This window comes from Lolium rigidum, chromosome 3 (assembly GCF_022539505.1).
Source record: "Lolium rigidum isolate FL_2022 chromosome 3, APGP_CSIRO_Lrig_0.1, whole genome shotgun sequence".
In the NCBI taxonomy this organism is placed as follows: Eukaryota; Viridiplantae; Streptophyta; class Magnoliopsida; order Poales; family Poaceae; genus Lolium; species Lolium rigidum.
Genome location: NC_061510.1, coordinates 355,244,812 through 355,263,734, shown reverse-complemented (window position 1 = coordinate 355,263,734; position 18,923 = coordinate 355,244,812). Strand labels below are relative to the sequence as shown.

At 41.0% G+C, this 18,923-nt stretch overlaps 1 long non-coding RNA gene across 1 annotated transcript; it reads left to right on the top strand.

Moving 5' to 3' along the window:
• Nucleotides 1-716: 716 nt before the first annotated feature.
• Nucleotides 717-1,805, top strand: LOC124700342. The gene is made up of 3 exons (XR_007001717.1): nt 717-1,411; nt 1,554-1,617; nt 1,725-1,805. It is a non-coding gene; the product is annotated as an uncharacterized LOC124700342 (long non-coding RNA).
• The last annotated feature ends 17,118 nt before the right edge of the window (nt 1,806-18,923 follow it).

The following is an 18,923-nucleotide window of genomic DNA, read 5'->3' as shown; positions in this document are numbered from 1 at the left end:
TGAGATTGTTGTGAAAGTATGTAATCCTACAGTGTTACAGTTCACACATTTGAGATATATAGTTCTTTGGGTGCTAATTTCTTGCCTAATAGAGATCACCATGCAGATTATACATTTGCGTGCCGTAAGCTATAGATCTCTGCTAATTCTTAAAACCAAATAAATATACTCTTTTAGCTAAGATCTTTATTTCTTAAATGTTCCAGGCTATTGTGTTCATCTACCTAGCATGCTTTGGATTTTGTCAGTCAGAGTCAGGTCTCATCACCTAATGCAGTAGTCAATTCCTTCTTCATTCTACATGCACATCATGTGCTTTGTGAAAATTTCTAACGTCTTGTTGTTGTATTAGGTCTGACATCGGAAAATAAATCCGGCAGCAGCCACCAGAGAGGTTGTGCATGCTAGGAACATTGCAGTAGGTAGTATCTCAAGCAAGGATGGAGAGGCTAGGCAAAGATCCAATGCTAGCAGCTACATTTTTATTTCAGCATGGACGTGATAAATCATTGATTGCATATATCTCTTTTGAAAGGTGCAAAGTTTTAGATTTTTGAGCTACATGTGTATTATGGAAATTGTTAATGTGCTCTGGGTGAATTCTGGGGCTTCCAATGGCCCTCGGAATGGTGGCTGGCCACCTGATCGAGGCTCCCGAGAGGATCCCAGCTGTACATTTTCTTCACCGTGTGAGCTAAAGAACCCACAACTCATATTGGATTTGTAAGGTGGGTTTTTGTCTCCTGTTACTCTAATATGCCAATGACACATTATTTAATATATCCTTGCGGTTCTATTCAAGTGCGGTCAGAGACCAAGGAAAAAAAAGTATGTGCTCCTTCTTACCATCTACTTCATGTTATTTCACTAGGATTATTATTCTCATTTTACTACAGTTTTACATCACTCATCTGGTATGTTGTCCGTTGAGTTGGCATTATTGGTTTGTTAGTTATGCCTCGAGAAAATCCCATTTGCATGATTCCGTTGATTTTTTTGTGTGTAAGGTGTCCTGAACCAATACAAGATCTGAGCTCTCAAATGACATAAATTGGGAGTCAAACCTCACTTTGTCATAGTTATATTGTTGATCAATTTGTATTGTAAAGTTTAGCACTCTCTGTTATAATTGGTCAGGTTATCCCAGGCATATGATTTATCTCTGTGTAGGTTCTTAATTTTACCTTGAAGAATGAGATGAGCATAATCAAACAATATTAATGTTTTTTAGATTCCCCCACTGTTATTTATTTGTGTCTATAAATTATTGTGTTTCTAAAGAAGAAGAAAAAAAAGAAACTGATGTTTTTGTTGCATGTGGTTTTCAGACAGGGAACAATGTTCTTTTCAAGATGCATGTATCATGTATGCTCAGTAATTTTGATCTAACAACTTATATTGTGCACTAAAGGTATCTGCATTTATTTATTATTTGCAAGATCTGGCACCTGCATTATTAATATGCTGAAACACAATATTTGTATTCTGAATTTCGAACATTCAAGCACATTCTCAACTTTCCCTTTTTTTGTTTTTATAAATGCTTGAAGCAGGCAATACGATACATAGAGGAAATGGATAGTACACTCCGATCTGAAGCCTGCCAATTTTGTGCTTGTGAGGAGATCTCTGAAACTAATTGACTTTGGCACTGCGAAAGCTATAATGAATGATTTCATTATCTATGAGTGAAATTGATATATTATGTTTTGCTTGGTCGACAGATAAATGCATCCGTGTATTTCTGAATGTGAGAATGTGAAGCAACTTTGGGCAGTTTTCTAAATTTTACAATCAATGTGATTTCAAGGTACCATGAGATGTGTTTTGCATTAACTCACAGTTAGGGCTTCTGTATTGTTGCATTTGCTTGTGTATTAGTAGGAACCTTACTGAGAACTCATACATATTTGGGTGTCAGAAAACATTTGCAAGGTCGTTCCCCTGTTTCGTTATCTATGAGTAAAAATTGATATATTACAGTTTGCTTGGTTGACAAGTGAATGCATCCATGTATTTCTGAATGTGAGAATTTGGAAGAACTTTGTGCAGTGTTCTGAATTTTATTTTTCTTGTTCATGCAGATGCAGGCTTCTTTTTCTACATGAATAATAATTTAATTAATCATACTTGATCTGCTTTACATGCTACAGGTAATGCTCTGAACTTATGGCATTACTACTAAAATAATTCTCTTTGCTATGTCTCTCTTTCTACTCTACTATAACTTGTTCTAATTTACAGTAGAATGATCAGTGTTGAGAAAGAAAAATGTATTCGATGTTGTTTCCTGGTTTGTGATCTGGAATAAGTTCTGTTTTAATTCTCCATTTTGGCATTTTGTTCAGATAGTAAATTACACACATTGTCAGGGTCTCAAGTCTCAATCCTGATTTATCTGGCATGTATGTTGCTCTGCATCGTGTATAAATCAAGCTCTATTTTTTTAGACACACATATGCATACATATATGTGTTGGTCTGAATCTATTAGCTTACCGAGGACAACATGTGCATACATATATGTTATTCATTGGAAATATTAGAGCACCACCTACCACCGTGACCTTCTCATGAACTTGATGTAGATTTGGCACAAGCACCTCCAGAAGAATAACGATCTCATTTTGACTCTGTTTCGTAAAATGCGCACTGAAGACGGCAATGAGAAACATTAACCTGGCATCATGAAGAATTACCTGCTGAAGACGGTAATGCTGCAGGCGTGGGAGAAGAGGACGAACCAATTGAACCTGCCCACAAGCGTGGTGTGTGTACCCTGTCGGCAGACTTCGGCAACCGGCCGTGCCATGCCGGTTGCATCTGGTTTAGGTGGATATGAAAACCTTGCTATGCTGCAGTCTACTGAGTATTCTGGTAGTGTCTGAAGTTGACGTGGTGTTATCCTTCCTCAGCGGGCTTCTCTCCGGTGGGAAGCCTCTATTTTTATCATCCTTTCCATTTTCTACTAGGTTTTTAACTTCATGTATTTGTATATTTTCTTCCATGCTTGAAATTGCATAGGAGGTTAGCACTAACTGAAGTTGAGAGAGGGGACATAACATGTAGGTGTTCCAGAGTATTTCTTAACATCGTGATATGGATTTTTTAGATTAAATAAAAAATTATTTATAACCAATGATGGTTTTTTCTATCGCTTAATACAAATAGATAGCTTTTAGATATATTATGTCAACATTGAGTTCATATTCAGTAGATATGCGTCTTATTTTATTTTGTTGCACTGTCTGCGCCGCTAAAAAAGATGGTATGCATGCCGACAAAAACTGCAGAACACCCTTCATAAAGGAAATATAGTGTTATATTTTGGTAGTCTGAGAACATGTCATCAATTGATACATTTGCATGCGTGCAGTGCAGGTGTTTGCATATTGGTGTGTTGGGGTGATCGGTGGGTGAAAGAAAATTGTATCCTCTCATGAGGCTGCCGCCATAGCCCATTCAATGGCAATATCCTTGCCGATGTTGATGTCCACGCCCATATACAGAGTCCACTTGATTTTCTTCGCAGAGCAAAGGCGCTGAAGAGATTCTCATAGTTGATCCTTTTGTGGGTGCTTGTTCGGTGGGTTACTGTTAATTTGATTTTTAATTACTTTGACTGTAGACATGTACTGACATTAGTGATGATTATGGCACTATGCTGCAAGCTTTGATGCATTTTTCCAAGAAATGACCGCTGGACATGTTTTCCATATTGTACTTACTAATTATTCTCCATGTTGTACTTAATAATTCTTCAGTAATAACATACTTTGAAATTCTTTCCTAATTTTTTACCATGTGATTAGGAAGAGCAGTGCAACTGATTCATAGTCCTCGCCGTTTGTGCGTGAAGGGATGCATGAGTACCTGCAAGGTCTTGCTAGAGAATTTACAAAGTATCTTCTTGAGGAATCCTGCAGAAACCTAAGAAATCATATTAGTAGATATTTTTTTTATCATTGTTATACAAAATAAATATTGGCATTATCTCCACGGGATCGTGCGCCAAGGCGCACCCCTAATCTAGTATGTTGAATGGCTGACCGTGGTCTCTAGAGCAACATAACAAATCTCACACTTCCGATCTAGCTATGAAAATATATAAGTTAATTTTCTCCCTCATATTTGGCAAAATGAAAATCATGCAACTTAAGAAAATTTTCTCGGTTCGCAAACGAAATGTATTTTACACTTGTAACTGGAGAAAGTCTCAGTTGCAACCCCACCTACAACTCGAAAAAACTCCCATTCGTAACTTCACTTGCAACTGAGAAGACTTTATGTCAGTTGCGACCCCACTTACAGCCGGAGATAGTGTCAGTTGCAACCCTGCTTGCAACTGGATATAATCTCAGTTGCAACCCTACTTGCAACTGCAGATAGTTTCAGTTACAACTCTGCTTGCAACTGAATAAAGTTTTAGTTGCAACCCTACTTTTAACTAGAGAAAGTCTCAGTTGCAGCATCACTTGCAACTGGAGAAAATCTCAGATTTAAAAAGTCTCACTTGCAACCTATTTGCAACTTAACTACTATCGCAAATCATAACACACTCCAACTTGTAACAGACCTAATAAATATTAATAAAAAATAAGTAAAATAAGCATGAGGAAAAAATTGTCATCTTTGCTTATCTGCAAAATTAAAATAGAGAAAAACAAGCAAGAGAAATAGACAAATTAAATTAAAATGAACATATCATACAATTTAGAAACCGATGGCACGAAGTATGACACAAACAAATTGTTATCATGTTGGTAGTCAACCCTTGTATCACCTAGTAGGTCGCGTGTTCGGAAGAGAAGACTCGAAAGCTCTCCCTCTCCCCCTTATCTCTAGCTACAGTAGAGAAAGGTGAAAAGGGAGGAGCCCCGTTTCCCTCCATCCACCGCCGCCGACGAAGGTGTTGCCTCCCTCTCTCTTCTCTCGTCGCTCCGGCGACGGGGGGAGGATGGGGGAGCTCTAGCTCCTTTGGCCCGGCGTGTAGATAGGTGTAGGGTAGGTAGTTTGGGCGGTGACGCTTTGGTGGTGGCGGCGGCGGCGCGTCCAATAAAGGTGCCGGAGTTCCAACCCCATCTCGGCGTTGGTGGCAGTGACGTCGAGGAGCTCGTCGGCTTTTGGTTCCTGAGCGCAGTCGGTGTGGCGGCAGCGGCGACTGCCTTGGGGATTTTGGTCATCCCGCTTCGTTGGCGGTTGCTCCGTCGCCATCGAGGAGCCATGGAGGCGTCTGTACGTGAGTCTTCTTCGTCAGCGGTCTCCCAAGTTGCTGCGCGTGCTAATGCAGGTCGGGGTGGTGGCTTTTGCTGCCGGCCCTGTCCTGACCACCGAGTGGCCTGGGGCGTGTCCTTCGCTAATGTGCCTTCATCCTCCTCCAGATCCCAGCGTCCGCGTCGGGTGGCTACTGCGGCGACTTGTACGAGGCATGGTCCTCTAAAGGTTCGCTCCGATGACCTAGCTGCGGCCAGCGAAGGTTTCGTCTCTCCGTCCGGCGAGGTGGAGCTATTGAAGATGGCGGCGGCTGATCACAGAGGAGCCCGAGGGCTTGATTGTTTTTCCTCTTTTTTTCTAGGGTTTGTGTCTGGTTGGTTCCTGTATTTTCTTGTTTCCTTACTTAATATAATCAGATATCTAGCCTAAAAAAAGGTCACATGTTCGATCCCTTCCCATACTGTTTTTTTCCCTCCCTATTACGTAAGTGGGCCGGCCCAAAAGAGCTATTAGCAGCCCGTGAACAACTACACAACAGAAAAGCAAACAAACAAAATTTGCATGAATCTCCGCGTAAAATCTGACGGTTCACGAGTCTAATGAGCCCTAAGCTAATTCCCAGTCTACTGAGAATTAGCAAATCCATTTAAATATGCAATCCATGATAACAATGTAAGTCCATTGACTAGTATTTTTTTCCTTTTCTTTTTGAGGGAGCAAAACCCAATCATCTCATTGTTGTCTCTCTGAAGTGCCCCTGGGCTGTTATCGGGCTTAATTGAGCCCATAAATTTCTCGCCAGCTCTGCTTCCTCTTTCCCTCGGGGAAGCGAAGCTCCGCCGCCTCCCCGTCGACCAGCGCCAGTACCGCTCCAGACGAAGGTCTCCTCTCTTCCCTCTCCACGGTAAGATCACTACCTAGTATCCCCACTCCAGATTGATGAGTTCCTTGCTGGATTTGCAGATGCTGATCGACCTAACCTAACCCCTGCCTTCGTCGTTCAGGTAACACGCCATGGACATGGAGGAGAGCTCCATGAAGAAGTTGAGGCGGGATAGCCCTCCAGCGACGGCGGCCAGCCTATTGACCGACGACCTCATCTTGGAGGTCCTCTCTCACCTCCCAGCCAGGTCCGTTCGCCGTTTCAAGTGCGTCTCTACGGCCTGGCGCGACCTCATTGCCGACCCCGCCCACCGCAAAAAGCTGCCTCAGACCCTTGCTGGCTTCCTGTACAACAAATACAAGCCGGGCGGCGCCCTAAGCGGACACTTTGCCAGCGTCTCAGGCGGCGCATTGCCGGTCGACCCTTCCCTCCGTTTCCTGCAACCTAACAAGTTCAAGTATATCGCCCTTGAGGACACCTGCAATGGCCTTCTTCTCTGCGCCTGCTACAACAAGGAGACTCCTGACTCAGATAAGGATGAATACCGTCATGTCGTGTGCAATCCTGCCACGGAAAGGTGGATCGAGCTGCCCCCTCCACCTCAGGCTCTGGCAAACAGATTTTACAGTACCACACGTCTGGCTTTCGATCCGGCAGTGTCGTCCCATTTCCACGTTCTTCAATTTTGGCAGACCATTTCGGGTGTGGAAAATTGTGCCAGAGGAGTAGACATCTTCTCATCGAAAACTGGAGCCTGGATTCATAGAGATAGTGGATTGCTTGAGAAAATTGCGTTGTTCCGTCGAACTAGGAGCGTCTTTTTTTGTGGCATGCTGCACCTGGTTGGCAGGCTGAACACCATAAACGTCGACAAAGAATCTGCGCTGATGGTGCTGGTCCAGGTGGACATGGAGGGGAAGGCGTGGAAGACTATCCATCTACCCATTGGCTCTAGTTTTGAAGCAATTGGATTATCACAGGGGTGCTTGTACTATGCTGGTAGTACAACCCAAACTCATATCAGTAAGAAGAATACTGTCCAACCTACCAAGATAACACTCTGGTGCCTTGAGAATCATAATAGTAAAGAGTGGGTCTTGAAGCATAGCGCCAGCATTAATGAGTCCTTGGGCATAATCTGGGTGGAGTTCAGGGTGTTTGCAATTCATCCAGATTGCAATACCGTTTTTTTGGTTCCCATTGGAGGTGATATGTTGGCGTATGATATGCAGCATCAGAAATTTGTCGATATCCTTAATCTTGAGGAAGACAATGTTCGGGTATATCTACCTTATGTTCCTTTGTTCTCAGAGGCATTAGCAGATGCCGATGGGCAGTAGTGTTACCTACAAACCACCCCTATACTTCCTATTAAGATTTATTCGTCCGTAGGCTCTTCTGGATCTACTTGAGTTATGTTGTTCAATTTGCTGGTTCAGAACTAACTGCTAGCTTTATTTTCAGTTGGGAGCCATGCCTGGTCACTCAACAGATCGATTAAGCATATCGTTATTTTTAAAGGGCATGGTTACTACTGTTTGTGTTTGTCTATCTGTTGTTCTAGAAGCAATTAGCTCAGTGAGGCTACATTATGCTGTAACTTGGCTCTCTTGGCCACAGTATCGAATGGTTATGATTGATTTAAATCCTAATGTTAGCGAGTGTAACATGTCAAGTTGTCAAGAGTACTGAAAGGTTCAGTAGGACTGGCTATTGGTGTGATGTCACCATAAAAAGAGTAGTGCAAGAGGTAAAGAAGTTAATTCTTTCGTAATTTGCATGTCCGAATACAGCATAGCATTAAACGAAGCAGCTAAATATTTGACACCTCCTGTTGGTTTTTCTGATCACGAATCACCAAAAGAAGATTCCAAAATAATTATAAAGCAAAATAACACAATCATTCAATTATTAATTCAGGCTTTAGACAAGCTAAATAGTGTACAAAATAATAAAGAAATTGTGCTATCCTCGTCAGGATTAGTAACATCGTCGAGAAATATCAATTCAGAAAAATGGACATATCTAAAAGCCTCAATAGAAGAGATAGAAACCTCCAGTTAATAAGGCAAGATTCAAGACCTTTGTCAATGAAACATAGATTATCATGTACCAAAGCTCATGATATTGATAATCTGGAAGAAGTAATAGACCTTGAAAGAGACCTAGAAAGATATCAAAAGGATACTTTAAGAAAAATAAAACCACAACATGTATATCATATGGGTATGTTTGAAAGTAGGAGTAGCCTGTATAGAATATCTAGAGGAATAGAATTAAGTGTTTTAACGCATCCAGTAGATTTAAGAATTGTGAGCAAAAATATTGAAAGTGATCTCAAATATTGCGGGTATAAATATATTCATCAAGGTATGTATATTATAGGGGTTAAAGGTATGACAAGAAAGAAATTAGGAGCGAAGGTTTTAATTACATTGTTAGACAAAAGATGGGGTTCAGTAGATAAGGCCGCATTAGGTTTTATGGAGGGAGATATGAATGAAAATAGATTAATAACTTACATAGCTCCAGACCTAATGATGCCTGTAAAATAATTTATTGAAAAAATGAGCTTTGTATTTCAAACTAAAAGATATGAAGACTTTAAAGGTACAAATTTGTTAGTAAGCATAGAGTTCATAGGAAGGCTCACTAATAAAAGTAGTTCAAGATATAGAGTAAATGTGGATGATGTAATTGAAAGCATGCAGTCAAAGGGCTTAAAATTTACGAGTCCACTAAAAATTGGTCCTGAAGAGAGAGCGGGAGAAGAATGGAATATAGGTGAATTAATAGACAAGAAGGAATTATAATTACCACAAAACTACATAAGCTACCAAAATTGTGAAGGAAGTAGTAGCATTAGGTTCACACATTATAAAGCGGCATCTATGGATGACACAGAATCTCTCATGTCAGAATCTGAATTTAGTGATAATAGAAGTAAGGATACAACTGAATGCATGGAGAAGGCTGATTTAGAAAGTGAAATAAATCATTACGAACAGAAGCTTAAACACATAGAATGGGAATATAATAACTCCATGATAAAGGATTGGCCAAAGATAAGAGAAAATGAATTGTTTTTTATAAGAGAAATTGCAAGGTTAAAAAAGAGAAATTATGAGAAAAATATGACTAGTAGTTCAGTTGTAAATAAAGATACGAGCAATAAAAATAAAAATAAAGATCAAGACCATAAAGATAAAGCTTTAAGCGAAGAAGAGCAATGGGATATAAATAATAAATTATTAACTGAAAGTTATGAAGAGGAAGAAAAATTAATGAATGAACTGCTAGCAGAAGAAGAGAACTATGATACGACTGAGGAATATAGCGACTTTATAAATTTCCTAGAAGTAGGATTACATAATTTAGAAAATGCAATGGAAGCTATGGAAGTGGAAAGCGGTAAGAGAAAAGGAACTAAATATAGGAGTACTTCAATAAAGGAAGAAGGTCCACAAGAAAGACCAACAGGTCAGATGGAAATTAGCCTCCAGAAAAGGAGGATTTTCAATCAACTTATATTCCTGGACAATATAAGCATATGGGTACCAAAAGAAGAGACTTTGAAAAGCCAGTACCATTCCAGAACACCGGATATGATGGCGCAATATTAAATCTAGCAGCTCATGACCCGATAGATTGGCTGAATATACTTAGCATTTGGAAAGCATTAATAGTTCAGAAATATATTCAAAATCAGCATAATATAGGACCTAAGGTAAAAGATATGCTTACTTATCTTGAAACATTTTTAGGAGAATCTGCAAAGGTTTTATGGGAACAATGGGTAGAAACATTCTCTGGTGATTATGAGAGTTTGAAAAGGGCTGGAAGTAACCCCAAATAACTTTGCTAACGTTATGTCAAGTATAATCATAACCGAAGATCCAGAATTAGGATTTACCGCATTACAAAATGAAAGGTTGAGAGAAATAGAAAAGTTATCATTAACAAGTTGGAAGGGTATCAAAGAGTTTTCTCAGCACTATTTATATAATGATACCACTGCTAAGCAAGGTTATAATGTAGGGGTAGTTGAAAGATATTTTAATAAATTACCAGACCCTTTAGGGTCAATAATATTTGAAGAATATAAAAAAGATTCAGTAGGAAAGACTCTAAATATATCTCAGCCATAACATTTGCTTTCAAACAACTAAGAAAGATATGTACAAATATTCAAGCTCAAAGATCTATGAAGAAAGCAGATTATAATTTCTGCAATAATATTGTCCAAATTCCGAGGAGATCGGTATAAGAACAAAAAAATATTACAAAACTCAACAAAGAGATAATAGAAACTTTAGAACAAAGAAGAGATATTTCTTAAGGAGGTCAGATAATAGAGCTCCTTTCTTACATAAGAGAAATGTAAGAAGATATAATCCCAAAAAATCATACGATAAGACATGTAGGTGCTTTATATGGAATTCTCCTGATCATTTAAGTAGAACTTGTCTTAATAAAGACCAGAAAAGGTACTCTAGTAAATATGAAGAGAAAGAAAGAGTGTTAATCATAGATAGTGTTAATGTAAATATATTGGTAAGTGATGATGAAATAAAAGATAATGAGTCAATATATTCGATTATAGAAACCGATGAAGTAGAGAGAGAGAATTTAAAAGATTCAAGTGAAGATGAGATGAATTTAATAGACGAACTAGGAGGACTAAAAGTTGAAATAATGAACCAAGTAGAATGTGAACATGATTGGATTAGAGGTAAATGAGATTATAATATTAAATGTGCTTTCTGCATATATTATCCTAGTCAAGGAAATAGATCTACTTGTAGCACCTGTTTAAGACAGGCATGCGTCTCTTGTTTAAAGTCCAAGAATCAAGCCTGGAGAGAAGAAGAAGAATTAGAACCAGAAGACCAAATATTATCAAGCAGAGTTAGAAATCTAGAGAATAGGAATAATAGACTAGAAGCATAATTACAGGAGCTAAAATATAAGTTAGAGAATAAAAGTGTTAATAAAGAAGATAAGACTGCCAAAAACACGGAATTAAAGGATCAAATGGTAACAGTAAGAGAGCAAAAGGGAGATAGAATCCAACTCAAAGACGCGATAACTAGTTTTGGAAACAAATATATAGTATGGTTACCATTTAAGGAAGTATTAGGAATAACAATCCCGGTTAAAATAGTACTAAAGCCAAATGTTTCCTATAAAATATTAGCGCTATTAGACACATGTTGCACAAAGAATATCATACATGACAAGTATTTTGTTAGATGTTCCGAAATAGTGGAAACCATAGATGATGATGATAAAGCTGAAGTATCTACAGACATGTCAGGAATAAAGAAAATACATACCAATTAGCATATAATATCGAATCATACATAAATGGCACAAAATATATAATAGATGAAATCACAATTAGGGACTTGTCAGTTATAAGTGATGACATGATATTAGGTATGCGATTCTTACAACAGTCTTTACAAACAACTATTATACATGAAGAAGGAGTTACATTCATACCATACCAAGATAAAGTTTGCAATGTGGTAGTGGTGGTTCAGTCGCCGGTGTGGTGGTTCGTTGGTGGTGTGGCCGGCGTTGCTAGGTGATGGCCGTGCGGAGGTGGTGCGCCATAGTTTTGTGTCGTCGTCTGCTGTGTGAAGAAGAAGGGAGTGCAGAACTGTCTCGGTTTCGTGTGTGCGTTGGATGATCAAATCTGGCCGTGAGAATAAGTAGGAGTCCCTTTCAAGTTTCCAGTTACCACGCAGCGGCGCCACCTCATGCATGTGCTAGCCTTCTTGACTCGTGACTGGCCAAGCGCAATGAGTGAGCCTTGGGTGCAACATCAGCCCTGCCCCTGCATGTGAGGAGAAAATATCCCACGAAACCACATTTTTAATGAAAACATGGAAACCAAGCTAATGTTATGGACGGGTTTAGATGCAAATATTTGTGCCCCAAATCATCATTTGTTTTGCATCGACAACACCGGGCCTCGTTGAAATCAACCCACGGTTCCACTACTTTATCTCACCCCATCTAATAATCATTTCATTTCTTTTTCTTTTTTGAACAAAGGGCGGGTCCCGAAAGACCCAGAAGCTGTATATTAGACGGTGGGATTACAAATTACACAGGGCACTCGAAAAGAAAGAAAATTACACCAAAGCCCATGCATTTTACCAAAATGACCATGAGCAAGTAAAAACAAAGTGCAATCGGGTCCTTCTCTACCGCTGATGCATCGATGGTTGTAGCTCCACCGCCGGACTTGCCTCTCCGCCACCAGGGACGAACCACTTGGGGCAGGGAAGCAGCATGACGTTCAGATGAAGCTGGAAAACCTCCTTGATGGTCTCATGCCAGGAGGAAGAAGCATTGGCGTCACACCAGAGAAGACACCATGGAGGGCTGCCATTCGACCAGAATGAATAATGGCGGGGCAGCATCGGCCACCGGAGGGCCACTGGGGATGAACTCCAAGAGAGCATCACAAGAACAACTTCAAATCCCTGCAACACATCTGAAGAACAAGACTCGGAGCTGGAACCTGCTTCACGTCTACCTCCATGACAGCCAAGAGAAGAAGTGCAAGCACCCAAATCTTCCATTTGTGCTACCAGCAAGCTTATTAGGAGAGCTTTGGCAAGACCCCTCCTTAAACAGCACCAGCCACCATGGATATTCGTCGAGGAGGAACGAAGACCAACTCCAGTTGGTGCTGGCAAGCGACCAGAACCAACTCCAGTTGGTGCTGGCAAGCGACCAGGACCAACTCGGGAACGGCATCTCGCCAAACGCCACAGGGGCAAACCAACGACAAATCTACACCTACTATCTATAGAAAGCAGCCCTGCCACCCTCTCATCCCTACCCCGCCCGATGACGCCGGCGGAGGGAGAGGATAGAGGAGCTGGGGAGGGAGAGAAAGGAAGGACTCTCAGTGGTGGGCCTCGAAAGAGCCTGTATATTAGACTATGGGATTACAAATTACACAGGACACCCGGAAAGAAAGAAAATTACACCAAGCCCATGCGTTTTACAAAAATGACCATGAACCAGTAAAAACAAAGTGCAATCGGATCCTTCTCTACCGCTGATGCATTCGATGGTTGTAGCTCCACCGCCAGACTTGCCTATTGATACGTCTCCGACGTATCGATAATTTCTTATGTTCCATGCCACATTATTGATGATATCTACATTTTTTATGCATACTTTATGTCATATTTATGCGTTTTCCGGAACTAACCTATTGACGAGATGCCGAAGGGCCGGTTCTGTTTTCTCGCTGTTTTTGGTTTCGAAATCCTAGTAAGGAAATATTCTCGGAATCGGACGAAATCAACGCCCAAGCATCTTAGAATCCCCGGAAGCATCCAGAACACCCGAGAGAGGCCGGAGGGGGCCACGAGCCCACCACACATGACCCCGGCGCGGCCAAGGGGGGCCGCGCCCCCGTTGTGTCGTCGCCTCGTTGACCTTCCGACGCCGCCTCTTCGCCTATATAAAGGTCCCCGACCTAAAACATCGATACGAAAAAGCCACGGTACGAGAAACCTTCCGAGCCGCCGCCATCGCGAAGCCAAGATCCGGGGGACAGGAGTCTCCGTTCCGGCACGCCGCCGGGACGGGGAAGTGCCCCCGGAAGGCTCCTCCATCGACACCACCGCCATCTCCATCAACGCTGCTGTCTCCCATGAGGAGGGAGTAGTTCTCCATCGAGGCTCGGGGCTGTACCGGTAGCTATGTGGTTAATCTCTCTCCTATGTGCTTCAATACAATAATCTCATGAGCTGCCTTACATGATTGAGATTCATATGATGATGCTTGTAATCTAGATGTCATTATGCTAGTCAAGTGGGTTTTACTTATGTGATCTCCGGAGACTCCTTGTCCCACGTGTGTAAAGGTGACAGTGTGTGCACCGTGTGGGTCTCTTAGGCTATATTTCACAGTATACTTATTCACTGTTATGAATGGCATAGTGAAGTGCTTATTTATATCTCTTTATGATTGCAATGTGTTTTGTATCACAATTTATCCATGTGCTACTCTAGTGATGTTATTAAAGTAGTTTATTCCTCCTGCACGGTGTAATGGTGACAGTGTGTTGATACGTCCAAAACGTATCTACTTTCCCGAACACTTTTGCTATTGTTTTGCCTCTAATTTGTGTATTTTGGATGCAACTAACACGGACTAACGCTGTTTTCAGCAGAACTGTTCTGGTGTCTCGTTTTTGTGCAGAAATCCAACTTTCAGGAAAAACCTCGGGATTTTGACGAAAGGCCCTATTTTCCCAGAATACTGACGGAGCCAGAAGGACAATTCAAGTGGAGGCCCGAGGGCCCTGATACGTCTCCAACGTATCGATAATTTCTTGTGTTCCATGCCACATTATTGATGTTATCTACATGTTTTATGCACACTTTATGCCATATTCGTGCATTTTCTGGAACTAACCTATTAACAAGATGCCGAAGTGCCGATTGCTTTGTTCTCGCTGTTTTTGGTTTCGAAATCCTAGTAAAGAAATATTCTCGGAATTGGACGAAATAAAAGCCCGGAGGCCTATTTTCTCACGAAGCTTCCGAAGTCCGAAGGAGAGACGAAGAGGGGCCACAGGGCGCCAAACCCTAGGCGGCGCGGCCCCCCTGGCCGCGCGGCCCCGTGGTGTGGGCCCCCGTGCCGCCTCTTGACTTGCCCTTCCGCCTACAAATAGCCTCCGTGACGAAACCCCCGGCACCGAGAGCCACGATACGGAAAACATTACCGAGACGCCGTCGCCGCCGATCCCATCTCGGGGGATCCTCGGAGATCGCCTCCGGCACCCTGCCGGAGAGGGGAATCATCTCCCGGAGGACTCTACGCCGCCATGGTCGCCTCCGGAGTGATGAGTGAGTAGTCTACCCCTGGACTATGGGTCCATAGCAGTAGCTAGATGGTTGTCTTCTCCCCATTGTGCTATCATTGTCGGATCTTGTGAGCTGCCTATCATGATCAAGATCATCTATATGTAATTCTATATGTTGCGTTTGTTGGGATCCGATGAATAGAGAATACTTGTTATGTTGATTATCAAAGTTATGCTTATGTGTTGTTTATGATCTTGCATGCTCTCCGTTATTAGTAGATGCTCCGGCCAAGTAGATGCTTTTAACTCCAAGAGGGAGTACTTATGCTCGATAGTGGGTTCATGCCTCGCATTGACACTCGGGACGATGACGAGAAAGTTCTAAGGTTGTGTTGTGCTGTTGCCACTAGGGATAAAACATTGATGCTATGTCTAAGGATGTAGTTGTTGATTACATTACGCACCATACTTAATGCAATTGTCCGTTGCTTTGCAACTTAATACCGGAGGGGTTCGGATGATAACCCGAAGGTGGACTTTTTAGGCATAGATGCGGTTGGATGGCGGTCTATGTACTTTGTCGTAATGCCCAATTAAATCTCACTATACTCATCATGATATGTATGTGCATTGTCATGCTCTCTTTATTTGTCAATTGCCCAACCGTAATTTGTTCACCCAACATGCTCGTTCGTCTTATGGGAGAGACACCTCTAGTGAACTGTGGACCCCGGTCCAATTCTCTTTACTCGAAATACAATCTACCGCAATACTTGTTCTACTGTTTTCTCTCGCAAACAATCATATTCCACACAATACGGTTAATCCTTTGTTACAGCAAGCTCGGTGAGATTGACAACCTCAGCTGTTTCGTTGGGGCAAAGTACTTTGGTTGTGTTGTGCGGGTTCCACGTTGGCGCCGGAATCTCCGGTGTTGCGCCGCACTACATCCCGCCGCCATCAACCTTCAACGTGCTTCTTGGCTCCTCCTGGTTCGATAAACCTTGGTTTCTTTTCGAGGGAAAACTTGCTCGCTGTGCTCATCATACCTTCCTCTTGGGGTTGCCCAACGAACGTGTGAAATACACGCCATCAAGCATATTTTCCGGCGCCGTTGCCGGGGAGATCAAGACACGCTGCAAGGGGAGTCTCCACTTCTCAATCTCTTTACTTTGTTTTTGTCTTGCTTTATTTTATTTACTACTTTGTTTGCTGCACTATATCAAAATACAAAAAAATTAGTTGCTAGTTTTACTTTATTTGCTATCTTGTTTGCTATATCGAAAACACAAAAAAATTAGTTTACTTGCATTTACTTTACTTATTTCATCATGTTTCCTTTTGATTTTACCACAAAGAACATACCGGTAGGACGTGGGTCTATAGTTGGGAGAAATAATATAGAAGAATTCTTCAACCATGTTAGTACCATTGAAAATTTTGAAGATAGACACTTGGTAGATCTTGCGCCTACTTATGAAATTGCTGCCGCACATTTAGTTCGCTTGTTGGAAACTAAATTTGTTAATCTTAATCCTATAATCCAACACATGTTTTTCACGCTTGGTGATATGGAAGAAGGGAAAAGAAAGATTTTGTATTAGAAACCCTTCTTAGAGAATTTGGTGGTCTAGCAAGAGAAGCTAGAAAGGTGTTTGCTAAATTTAATATGCTTGGTTCTCCTACTAATTTTGTTAGTCTCCTTGAAAAGATGGATATGGATAGAATAAGATACACTAATAATATTGATGATGGAGGGGAGATCAAAGCACCAATACCATGTAAGCTCCTAGCTATGAATGATGCACTAGAAAATAACTATGCTTGGCTTGTTCCTGAAAATTTGTTTGATGAGAGTAGCACACCTAAGACTAATGAAAAGGGAGATGCTAAAACTTATGTATCTAATATAATATGCCTAGTTGATAAAACTCCACACCTCGCTGAGAATGCACCACCCTTCAATAATACTTGATACACACTTTCTCGCGCCTAGCTGAAAGGCGTTAAAGAAAAGCGCTTATGGGAGACAACCCATGTTTTTACCTACAGTACTTTGTTTCTATTTTGTGTCTTGGAAGTTGTTTACTACTGTAGCAACCTCTCCTTATCTTAGTTTTGAGTTTTGTTGTGCCAAGTTAAGCCGTTGATAGAAAAGTAAGTACTAGATTTGGATTACTGCGCAGTTCCAGATTTCTTTGCTGTCACGAATCTGAGCCCACTGCCCTGCAGAAAGCTCAGAAAATTATGCCAATTTACGTGCATGATCCTCAGATATGTACGCAACTTTCATTCAATTTGAGCATTTTCATTTGAGCAAGTCTGGTGCCATTTTAAAATTCGTCAATACGAACTGTTCTGTTTTGACAGATTCTGCCTTTTATTTCGCATTGCCTCTTTCGCTATGTTGGATGAATTTCTTTGATCCACTAATGTCCAGTAGCATTATGCAATGTCCAGAAGTATTAAGAATGATTGTGTCACCTCTGAATATGTCAATTTATATTGTGCACTAACCCTCTAATGAGTTGTTTCGAGTTTGGTGTGGAGGAAGTTTTCAAGGATCAAGAGAGGAGTATGATGCAACATGATCAAGGAGAGTGAAAGCTCTAAGCTTGGGGATGCACCCGGTGGTTCACCCCTGCATATATCAAGAAGACTCAAGCGTCTAAGCTTGGGGATGCCCAAGGCATCCCCTTCTTCATCAACAAATTATCAGGTTCCTCCCCGAAACTACATTTTTATTCGGCCACATCTTATGTGCTTTTTCTTGGAGCGTCGTTTTGTTTTGTTTTTGTTTTGTTTGAATAAAATGGATCCTAGCATTCACTTCATGGGAGAGATATACACTCCGCTGTAGCATATGGACAAATATGTCCTTGGTTTCTACTCATAGTATTCATGGCGAAGTTTCTCCTTCGTTAAATTGTTATATGGTTGGAATTGGAAAATGATACATGTAGTAATTGCTATAAATGTTTTGGGTAATGTGATACTTGGCAATTGTTGTGCTCATGTTTAAGCTCTTGCATCATATGCTTTGCACCCATTAATGAAGAAATACATAGAGCATGCTAAAATTTGGTTTGCATATTTGGTTTCTCTAAGGTCTAGATAATTTCTAGTTTTGAGTTTGAACAACAAGGAAGACGGTATAGAGTATTATAATGCTTTCAATATGTCTTTTATGTGAGTTTTGCTGTACTAGTTCATCCTTGTGTTTGCCTCAAATAACCTTGCTAGCCTAAACCTTGTATCGAGAGGGAATACTTCTCATGCATCCAAAATACTTGAGCCAACCACTATGCCATTTGTGTCCACCATACCTACCTACTACATGGTATTTTCCGCCATTCCAAAGTAAATTGCTTGAGTGCTACCTTTAAAATTCCATCATTCACCTTTGCAATATATAGCTCATGGGACAAATAGCTTAAAAACTATTGTGGTATTGAATATGTAATTATGCACTTTATCTCTTATTAAGTTGCTTGTTGTGCGATAACCATGTTTACTGGGGAACGCCATCAACTCATTGTTGAATTTCATGTGAGTTGCTATGCATGTTCGTCTTGTCTCGAAGTAAGGGCGATCTACACCGAGTTGAATGGTTTGAGCATGCATATTGTGAGAGAAGAACATTGGGCCGCTAACTAAAGCCATGTTCCATGGTGGAAGTTTCAGTTTTGGACAAACATCCTCAAATCTCTAATGAGAAAAGAATTAATTGTTGTTGAATGCTTAAAGCATTAAAAGAGGAGTCCATTATCTGTTGTCTATGTTGTCCCGGTATGGATGTCTAAGTTGAGAATAATCAAAAGCGAGAAATCCAAATGCGAGCTTTCTCCTTAGACCTTTGTACGAGCGGCATAGAGGTACCCCTTTGTGATACTTGGTTAAAGCATATGTATTGCGGTGATAATCCAGGTAGTCCAAGCTAATTAGGACAAGGTGCGAGCACTATTAGTACACTATGCATGAGGCT